Raw genomic sequence first — 11,304 nt, forward strand, 5'->3', positions numbered from 1 at the left:
GAAAATTTTAGGATATTTTATTGTCTCTAGTCTTATATAATAAGAAATGCGATCAACCTTATATAAAAGTAACGATAGTGATGTGTGTAGTGTGTGTGTGTCTTTCTGTCTGTCTGTCTGTACCAAAGGATCTCGCTAACCGCTAACTGATATGGTTCTCCTTCACAATGATGTTTCTCATTGGTCAAGTTCATTACTTTTTTTGTGGAGGGTGAAGACCTTATGCAATGATTTTTTCATAATATGCTTAGATTATGTAAACACCAAAAATCTACCCAACACCTAATATTAGACAGGAAATTTGCAAGGCCCCATACAAAGCTTCTGTAGAAATAAAAATCATGCATTTTCTGAGATATTACTGCACACACCACACCTATATACGATACAACTACCCAACCAGAATATTTTTTGATTTATGGAGTGATCATATTTTTTGTCACATCAAAAGAAATTCCAAAAATTGTAAAATTAAAATTGAGAAAACTAAGATTTAAGTTTAAGATTAGAAAATTTGTCGAAAATCAAATTGAATGGTTCCTATGCTGTTTAACTCTGCAGTTCAATGTTTTTTCCATCAAAACCGATAAATATCAGCTGGATTATAACTGGTTCTAAGCCATAATGAAAAATAATGTATCTTAATGTATTGTAAAAAATGGATTTATTATTACTTGGATCTCACAGCAGATTTTTATGTTCTATGATAAAGTGAACTCTGTAGCAGGCCAAAATAACGATCTTCCACATCCCCTACTTTACCCCATCCCCTCCTCTCCTACTGAATAAAAGGCCTGACCATTAAAAGCGAGGGGAAATTGCAATATACATTCATTTTTAAACAATTGTCTACAAATAATAATATAAAAATTATAAAATTAATCTTTAATTTTCATTTTACTATCCATGGAAAGATGCGATAATTAACAATTATGTTTAATCAATGCTTTTTATTGAGCATAATCGTTCTTGTTAATAAAAAGATGAATAATAATAATTGACTATGAAAATTAATTAATTTAAATTGACTTGAGTTGTATCTGTAGATAGCCATAATCAAATGTAACTAACCTATCAGGACTTAAATATTATAAGCTTATACAATACAATAAATATTTAAAACTAGCTAAAATTATACTCTTTAAGCTTTCACTTAGAAAACTGCTATATGGATATTAACAGCCATTTATCTTTATATAAATAATAACAGCCAGTTATTTTTAAGGGGGAAATGACTGTAAATTTCACTGGTCCCGACAATTATCTATGTAGTCCAAATAGCAGTGTTTAACTTCTCCAATAATTTTAATATACAGAAGGTTTAATTTGGGTTTTCATAATAACTGGTGCAATTCAATCTTATCCCCTACAGTTTCTATACAATAGCTTGTGATGTTTTTCAATAATTAATATTTATTTTTATTTTGAGTTAACATTTCACCTGTTTTCCTAGATAACTTTTTATATTAAACTAGATTTAGAATTGGCACAATATTCATCAAAAGTCTCATCTTATTAAAGACTAGAAGCTTCGCCCCTATCCTACAGTGCCTTGCCACTCAAGGATGGTAGCAGGTGACCGCAATCCGTATATAAAGTGACAGGATTTCTGTCTGTGTGTCTGTATCGAGATATCTCGATAACTGCTTCAAACCTTTTATGTAAAGACACTTTGATTGTAATGAACAGCAAAAACGTAATTATGTTTAAAGTCATTTGTAGTAATGTAAAGCTAAAACAAATCAACTAACATAGTACAGACAAAGTAAGGAAGCTAAAATTTATAGAACACTGTTGTGCTTTTAAAATGATTCTTGCCACCTTTCCCGATGCTTCGTGTTTAAAGTGTTTTTATTGCCCCCCATACACAAAAAAAAAATAACAAAAACGATAATGTATTTTAGCAGCGCAGGTAGCAATGTAAAAAAATCTGATAATTTATAATAGTTTGATGATATTCCCTGTAAGTGGCAGAAAATTATCAAAACCTTTGGAACCTACAGTTTATACTTGCAAGAAAAAACTTGATCATTCATATGCTTACCTTAACCCCCCTTGCACTGGAATAAGTAGACCATGAAAAAAGTTACCCTACTCATCTCGACAATAAAATATAAAACCAATAAATCCCCCCCCCCCAAAAAAAAAAAAATAGTAATATATCTTGCATGTTTTTGTTTATGTCATTTAGAGAAAAATGCTATTAAAAACATAATTTCACACAGGAATCAGGAGGGTAATTTGATTACCATATATTGTATTCGTTCAACAAAGGTAATTCTTAATGTTATACATATGCTATTAGAACCAAAATACATGCAGAATAATTGTAGAAAACTTACACCGACAACAAAAGAAATTGAAAAGAAATAAAAACAATTTTACTTGATCTAATATAGACCATTTTTTTTGAAGGAAATTTGTAAGATCATGGTAGGTGAATGAAATACTTTTTTATAGTGAAAATAAGAAGGAGGGGTTATTAGTGGTACATCCTTCGATTCAAGGGATTATAAAAAAACACTAAAAGATTAAATTAAATGAATCAGCAGACATTTATAATTTTATTTTACCTTATACCTCTTGGATCAAAGAAACTGCCAATGGAAGATGAATAAAAAATTTGCGACTCGAAAATTTTCCTTAATTAAAATGTAAAAATTCCATCGAATAATATGATTTTATGTTTTTGATTGCCATGGAAATTTGTGAACTCAAATTATAATCCCATAAAATGATCTTATATCACAAGACTTACGTTTCTCTTCAAAACCCTTGCCATCATATTGCAAATATATTTGAAAATCTTCGCTTCGGTGGAAAATGATTTTTCTTGATTAAAAAATATTTCAATTGTTGTAAGAAAACAAACAAATGTATTAACTCTAATTTCTAAAGTAAACAACAAAAATTACAAGCAACAATGCTTTAAAAGCAAATTGCTTTCTTTGAAGCTTAGCTTTCCAAATTTGGTCTTTAGGTTTGTCCGTCTTTTTTTATGTATGCAATAAAAGCTTAGCCACGTTAATTTTAATTTTTTGGGGTTATATTTAAGGATTAATTACAAAATTTATGCTTTTGAACATTAAATTAAAGGATTGCAAACCATCATATTATTCGAGGCTAGACAATGCCTTTAAAACTAGACCCGTCTGTATTATTTCATTGTTTGTCCAATGTAAGGTATACAAAAGGGGCGTCGTAGCTCAGTGGTAACGCACTGAGTTACGGTGGTGAAAGTTCGAGTTAAAGTCCCCATGTGGCAACTCGAATTTCTCAGTCGCAATTCATTCACGCAACTTTCCCTTGGTTGTGTAAGAGGGGTGGTAATTGAGTAGTTTGGATACCCAATATTCAAGTACATAATATCAGTGCAACCCTTACCCAAGCTCCTCTGTGGAGATCGTCATTTATTATGGTGACTTAATTTGGGACACCTGCCTTACTCGGCGAGGGTGAGTTAATACAGAGTAGATCCCTTGAGACAGCTGGACAAATACTTGTACTTGAGCGTGGACCTTGAGCTGACCTGGTGCTAGCATACAAAATTGTCTCGTCCTACTCCATAACTACTTAGGTCCAAACACTAAGAAACTATGGCTACACACACACACAAGGTATACAATCAAATTATAAATTTTACGTTAAGTTGGATTTTTGTATTCTTAGTTTGAAAGAAAACGAGCATTGGAGGAAAAATTAACGATTCCCTTTATCTCTTCGTATTATGGCCACATTCGGTCTTGTTTTATAATCAAAATAAAGCGTAATTTTCTAATAACAAGCAACTCTTTATGGTACATTTATGACGGGAGAGGAAAGATAAACAAAATTAATAAGTAATAATGTTATGTTATTTCTAATTAGAAAATAGTTTAAATGCATATTTTAATCTATGCAATTTATTTTATTCATTTTCACAAGTAATATTAATTTAATAATTGAAAGATTTATAATTTCTCTAATGTTTATTCAATAAAGACAAAATTATATTAAATAGTAACAGAATGCAGGTTTGTATGTCTAATAAGATATCATAAAAACAGTTTGTTTTTTTAGGTTCTTTTTATAAAACATTGTTTTTTAACAAAGATTACAATATCCAAAAATAAAAGCCATTTCTATAACTTTTATAATTTTCGTATGAACATAATTATTTGCTTAATACTGAAAGGGGTAAAGCACATCAATTACAAATTTACTTAGCGTCAAATAATGAAGGGGGTGTGCATCTAAAACAACAAAAATAATCTTGTCAATAATAGCGAAACAAAAATTGAAGCAAAATTTAGTTGATGTATTAAGGAAATTACATAACATATTCAGTAAATGTGATGTTTAATGATTCTTTGTCTTTAGAATATAACATGGAACCATCCAATGGACGGAGGGAAGTAGTAACCCTACTTGTAAAATAGATTGGCTTCTTCTATCAAAAATATTGATTTATTGTTGTACATATTGCTTAATCACTACTAAAATATAGGTTTTTTAGCCAAAAAGTCGAATACTCTGGAAATTCGACCAGATATCATTTATTTATACCTATATAGAGAGCTCCACGTCTTTATTTAAATCATAAGTGCATAGCCTAAAGAATAAATTGCATTTGAACTTGAGTGTATTTTTTCTTGAAAAAAAGCTGTAAAAATGTGTTTTTAACCTAACAAATTCATTAAAAAAAATCCGTAAGTTAAAATATGAAAAATCCGGGAAGCTTTTTAGTAATAAAATTCATGTTTAGTGTGATTATTTCATAAATAATAAACATACCATATTTTGCAATAGATCATTTAAAAGCTCTAAAACAATTTGTTTTGCTTGTGAAAGAAAAGGCAAGAATTGCCAAGATTAAGAGAAAAATGAAACAGTGTTTGTTCTTGAAAACCTTGTGCAAATGAAGGAACTAACAGGTCTTTGTAATACTTGTAAAACATGTTTATAAAACATATTTGTAATTATGAATTATAAATTCAAAGTGATGTGTCTATTAAAAGCAAAACTGTTCTAAAAATAGTGACGGTCCATTCGCCCATCCACATAGTTTCTTCCCTGTTAACTTAGGCATGTTAGAATTGTCTTATTGATTTCAAACTTTGCATGATGATTCCTTTAGTAGTTAAGTATTTATTTAGAAAACGTAGCAACTGTATAATCGTTACCAGAATGTCCGTACTCAGTTTTTCAATAAATTTACTCCAATTTTGTTTTGACATTTAAAATATTTACATATATTATAATTATTATAAGTGTTGATGTTCGTTCGTCCTAGTGACCTATTCCATTATGAGAATCTGAATTGCTATAATAATTTTTTGAAATCTTTATATACTTTGAAATTTATTTTAAATTTTGAATGCCATCTTAGTTAATTAAATGTATTTATACAAAAAAAAACAAATATTATTGTGGATTTAAAAGAACTTCATATAAAATAAATGAATAAAACTTGTTGAAATGATGTTAGATTTTTGGAAAATAGAGGGTTTTATTAGGTATAAAATATAAAAATATGAAAAAAATTAGGCTATGCACTTATGATTTAAATAAAGACGTGGGGCTCTCTATTTAGATATAAATAAATGATAACAGGTCGAATTTCCAGAGTATTCCTCTTTTTGGCTAAAAAACCTACATTTTACTAGTGTTAAACATTTATTTCCTCATCCATCGCTCATGTAATAATGAAATAGTAGTGGCGGGTTCAAACGAAAGAGATAAACTTATATAACAACAAAATATAAGTCTCGCGTTAACTGTAATCTTATTATGATACTGAATTATTGGAATACAAAGAACCATAATCTTTAATGAATAGGTAAAACTAGATAGGTGAAAATTTTTATGTCAGGGAATTTTTTCTTTCAAAGAAACTAAAGTTAGCTTTTCAATTTGCAAAATTACTTATTTTACATTAAAAGATATTAAAACCACACTGGTGGTGAAACAAACATCATTATATTGTAGCATAATATCCTTTTCATAAATTTTCTTTCTAACAGTGCATTTTAATCAGATATCTTAAGAGGGGGACGGGTGTTCTATGAAAAAAAAAAACAAGCAGAGCCCAATTGATCCAGCGGTTAGAGAGATCTTAAGCTTCATCTGGACATACATTGTTGTACTTTGTAGCATTGATTGATTAAAATCAGTGAAATTTAAATCTATTCTTTATGGGGAATAATATTCTCAATTTTTTAAAAGTCAGCTTTTAAACACAAAGTGTGGAAAAACTTGCGAATTGGGCAGTTGAAAATTAATTATAAAAACCAATATAAGTAAGAATTTGGTGTAAATGAATACAAATTTCATTAAATCACAGCAATATAAGGATAAGTAAATGAAAATTTGTTTTAACTTTAAGAAATAGTTAAGAAGCAAAATATAAACAAACTAATATATCAAGAATAGCCAAACTAATGGTAGAAAACAGGGAGTTATAAAATTGAGGATTCGTTTATAAATTTCATGACTCTATAGCAATTGGGACAAAAAGACAGACAGATAGACCTAGTGATATGATATATTTTTTTATATGATATTTAATCCTGTGCAACTGCGCGCCTCTTGCACGGCAGCTTGCAGGCCTACATGACCATTTGCACCAACATACATTACATTAATGGCCTTAATAATAACTTTATTAATTACAAAATTTTAAGCTAGGGGCGCTAACTCGCTGCTGGTGCCGGTACAGCGAGTTAGCAACAAATATGTTTATTAGAATTATATTAATAAATCAATGTAGGCTGCAGCTGCTGGACAGTTACACTTGACCCATTCTTTCTGGTTCCTCCCTAGCCAAAAACTGGTCGGCTCTTAGAGGTCCTGCAGGCGTGCAGGACCCTTCTGGGGTTCCAAATTCAATTAGAAGATGCTGAAATACTGACATACTAACAAAGTTAATTATCCGAGAAATCTGTTTTTCTTAAATCAGCTATCTATCTTAAAGGTAAGCTGAGAAAACCTTTTTGGATAGATGGAGAAATTTTTCAGTATACGCAAGAATTTATTTAATATTTCAGTTTACTATTTTACTATAAATTTGAATATTTATTTTCATATTTTTCTTTCCTGTATTTACTTTTCATTAAATTTCAGATTAAGGTTACCACTCATATTTGAACTGTAAGTTTATTCATTAAAAGATTTCATGCATAATTTTACATAATAAATTTGCACTTTCTGCACCCACTAGTTGTCAGTTTAGTTTGGGTTACACATAGTTTTAGATTTATGCTGTTGTGAAAGTTCCTACTGCTGCTTACACATATCAGTTGAGCGAGGAACTCCAAGGGGTGTTTGCCCGCTCCCTACCCCAAAAAAAGGGGTTTCGTAGGCAACCTCAAACTTTTGGAAATACGCTAGATTAAAAAATTTAATACCCTGATTTTATACATCGCCCCCCCCCCCAAAAAAAAAAAAAAATTCCTTCCAGTCGAGGATAATACATCTTTGTTCATAAACAGTTAATTGAAATGATATATCAGATTTAAATAAACCCCCAATTATGATAAACAAAATTGTCTCTTTTATAGATTCAAAAAGATTTAACATTACTGAAGTTTAAAACCCAATCCAGATTTGATTAATATCCCAAAAGCTATTACTGATTTACGTATTAATGAAATTTGTTAATCAGTTTTATTTACAGTCAAATGTATTCTCCCTACCTCATTTTATGTTTTTATCTAATTCTAAAGATGGAACTTAACCTTTAAATCATATTGATAAGTCTATCCATTTTTAACTCTAATGTTTGAGCTAAGATCACAATTTTTTCTTAAAACTCACATTAATGTTATGCAATAAAATATATATTGTCTGTGCTTTTTTTATTCATGAATATACTCTTTTATTGAAAATGTTTGCAAGGCCGTTTGTCTGTCCGTCCGTCATTATTGATTGGTTTTGTATAGTTTATAACCAGAACTGTGAGCTTTGTAAAGCTTCCATCCATTTGGTTTAGTGGTTAGCAAAATCTTAAAGTGCAAACAAAAATCCTTACTATTTGATATCATAGTATGCATAAAAACAATATACAAATTCTTTAATGAAGAAAAAACACGCAGCCGTTTTATTAACACATATTGATGCGACGTAGTAGCATACTGACATATTCAAATAATATAGTAGATGGACTTCTAAAAAGGATAGCTTCTATCCCTAAGGCAAAAGTCTAAAATATACCTTCTTAAAATAAAAGAAACGAACAAAAGTCAATTCTCTAAAAAGATTCCGACACTTTTATCTACCTAAAGTAACTGTCCTAAATTATTCTAGGAGATCTCCGAACAATTTCTGGATCTCTTTATAGACGTTTTTTATATCTTTTTATAAATATTAACATCTTATAGTATAATAGTACTTATATGTATATATTTAAGTATCTTGTTGTAGCTACGTTACTCATGAACAGTGAATATAATGGTTCTTGTTGATGTCTATCGGTGGATTGAAAAGAAATTCGGAGTTCATCATGAAATTTGATGAATAAAAGATCTCTAAATGTTATATATATTATACATATATATTATTTACAAAGCAATTAAACTTAAGTAATTAAATAGTAATTTGTATATTTCTCAATTCTTCAATATATGTTATAGGGCTTTCCTTCAAAGTGCCCGTCGAGCACTGAAACCCCCATTTCTTACTTTTGTAATAAAACTGAAAATAGGGAGCGGTTTAGTTTTCGTTTCTATGCCTAACACATTGTTATGAGGGGGGAGGATGTTCCTAATCCAGTGGAGCTACTCATTACCTAATAAAACCTAATCAAACCTAACATAAATTATTGAACCAACAATCGAAAAACTACCAAACACTATTTTAAATTTGTTATAAAATAATGGATAGTTTCGGTGTTCAACCACTTTCAGGTAAAACTCCCACATGTTAACCATTTAAGTGGCCAGTTAAAACTATGAACTGTTTCGTGCCATAGTAACCTCAATTTTTAAGTGGTTACGCTAGTTACAATTTCAATACCTGTATAAATTATCTTTGACCAAGGGTCCGACAATTTATAAAATTTGGGCCAATTGAAAGTTTCCTCAAATATTGTTTACCAAAAGTTGGTGCTAGTTTTTTGTACATTTTGTTTTTGTATTTGTAAAACAATTCTATATACTAAAGTAGTAAGTATGTGTTTTTTACTTTATGTTTTTTTTTAAGTAGAAATAGCTGAAGCATTAGGTCTCGATTTTGAAGGGAAGCTTCATACAAAATACTAGAGAGTAGAGATGTATGATTTTTTCAAAGAATTTAATTATATGATGCAATCCAATTTAAAAGAAAGGAAGACCTAATTAATTAATCTTGTAAAATCAAAATTAAGGTTTTTGACTTGTTTTTCATTAATAGGCATTTGGTAAAATATATCATTGAAGATAGGTCAAATTGGTTAAAAGGATTTCAACCCTGTTAAAAAATTTTGTACGTATTATGCTAATGAAGCAATGTAAAAATTGTATGTCAATATTAAGGCATTCTCAACCACTTTTTTTTAAAGCCATATAGCCAAAATAAATTGTATGAAGGTAGAATATTGACATTTTTACCATAAATTAATACGGTTTAATTGTTAAAATAAATATAAAATTGAATATAGTTTGTCAAATAAAAATATAATCAACTGTACAAATTATTAGAGCCCGGTATTGAGATGTAGATTGTTAGTATAGAGAGTGGATAGTTTGCCTCAGAGGCAACTTTCACACCACCACCTCAGGATTTAAAGGACCATAAAATGGGGGTGTTGCAAATCAAGTAAATATCACAAGGGTACAAAGGTGATAAAAATACATAAATTTTGAAATATCAATAATAATTATCCAAAAAAGAAAAGATTTTGAAAATATGTTTCTAATTATAACTTAAATATAAAAAAAATAATAGTGTGCATAGCGAAGGATTTCGATAACCGCCGATTTTGTTCTCCTTTACAGTTCTTAATGTGTTTTGGTTATTTTTAATTTATGAAGCTGATCTATAATTCACTTCGTCAGTCAGTCCATAACGCTATGGAGGAAATGTGATTTTCTCGGCTGTTATTAAAGATAGACAGCTGAAATTTTACTGAAGATTCTTATGACATGTATGCAACTAGTCTATACATTGCTTTGTCCGTCGGTCTGTCTATAACGCTTCAAAATAACCATTTTTTTACAGTTTCTTGATTTTCATAAAGTTTTTGCAGATTGTTTTTCTTACTGTAATTTACTATAACTGACTTTGTCGGTTTTGCTTCGCTATTTATAAATGTTGCCATCCCTGTTTAAATCACTACTTAACAATTTATAGTTCTTATTTTCTTGCGCTTCTTACGGTCATCATTTTCATAAATATTTGTAGCACCATAAATAATTTAAATACTATAGACAAAATTATGCCTTTAGTCTCGTCACAATTTTTATGGGTTGGGGGTCGACACTCTCAAATATTTATAAGAGTTTTAGTCAGCAATAATTTGAGTGGTTAATAGTAGAATAGTGAGGAAAATTACTGTAATTTTAATTTAAAATCCTACCTAACAAACTACAGCAGAAAATTAATTTAATACATTTTGGGTCAAATAATTTTTCGGTCTTTGTCAAATGACCACATAAAAGTCGGTACGATAATTCATATTTATGAACAGATTTGAACTTTCTTAGAAATTTCTTTGAATACCTAAACTTTACAACAAAACTACTGTCAATGATATAATTGCATTACTTTCAAAAATTTAACATCAGTTTTTGTCACATGTTCTTCTTTTATTAAAAATTCTATTACCTTCAGGATATTATTGTCCATGTTGCGTTAAATATCTTTCAGAATAGCCCCCCCATAGAACCCGTCATTTTACTTTGAAAATTTGTGTAAAGGGGGTCGGATCTCTTTATTTTGCTTTGAAATCTGCGAGTTAATCTATTTTATTATCTTCTACATATTGAAAATAATAATAAATGTAGATATGACCATCAGATAAGGTTAAAGGAAGAAAAGCAACGCTTTCCTATATAAGGAAAGTTCTTCGTTCATCCATTGCATTAGTTATTGATTATGACACGATAGAAATATACTATTAATTTTATGTTATTTAGTATATTATAAGCAAAGTATTTCTATAATATCTAACTGTCTATAATTTTAACATAGAAATACCTATACTTTTTTAGCTTAAAGATATATTCAAATATGTATATTGGCTATTACAAGGGTTTTTTCTTAAAAATTATAACATTATTTAACAAGGACAATTATATCCAAATCAAAATGTGTGATATAAACGAAGAAAACAAGAATAAATATGCTGAG

This window comes from Acartia tonsa, chromosome 5, assembly GCF_053477335.1.
Source record: "Acartia tonsa isolate MP-2025a chromosome 5, ASM5347733v1, whole genome shotgun sequence".
In the NCBI taxonomy this organism is placed as follows: domain Eukaryota; kingdom Metazoa; phylum Arthropoda; class Copepoda; order Calanoida; family Acartiidae; genus Acartia; species Acartia tonsa.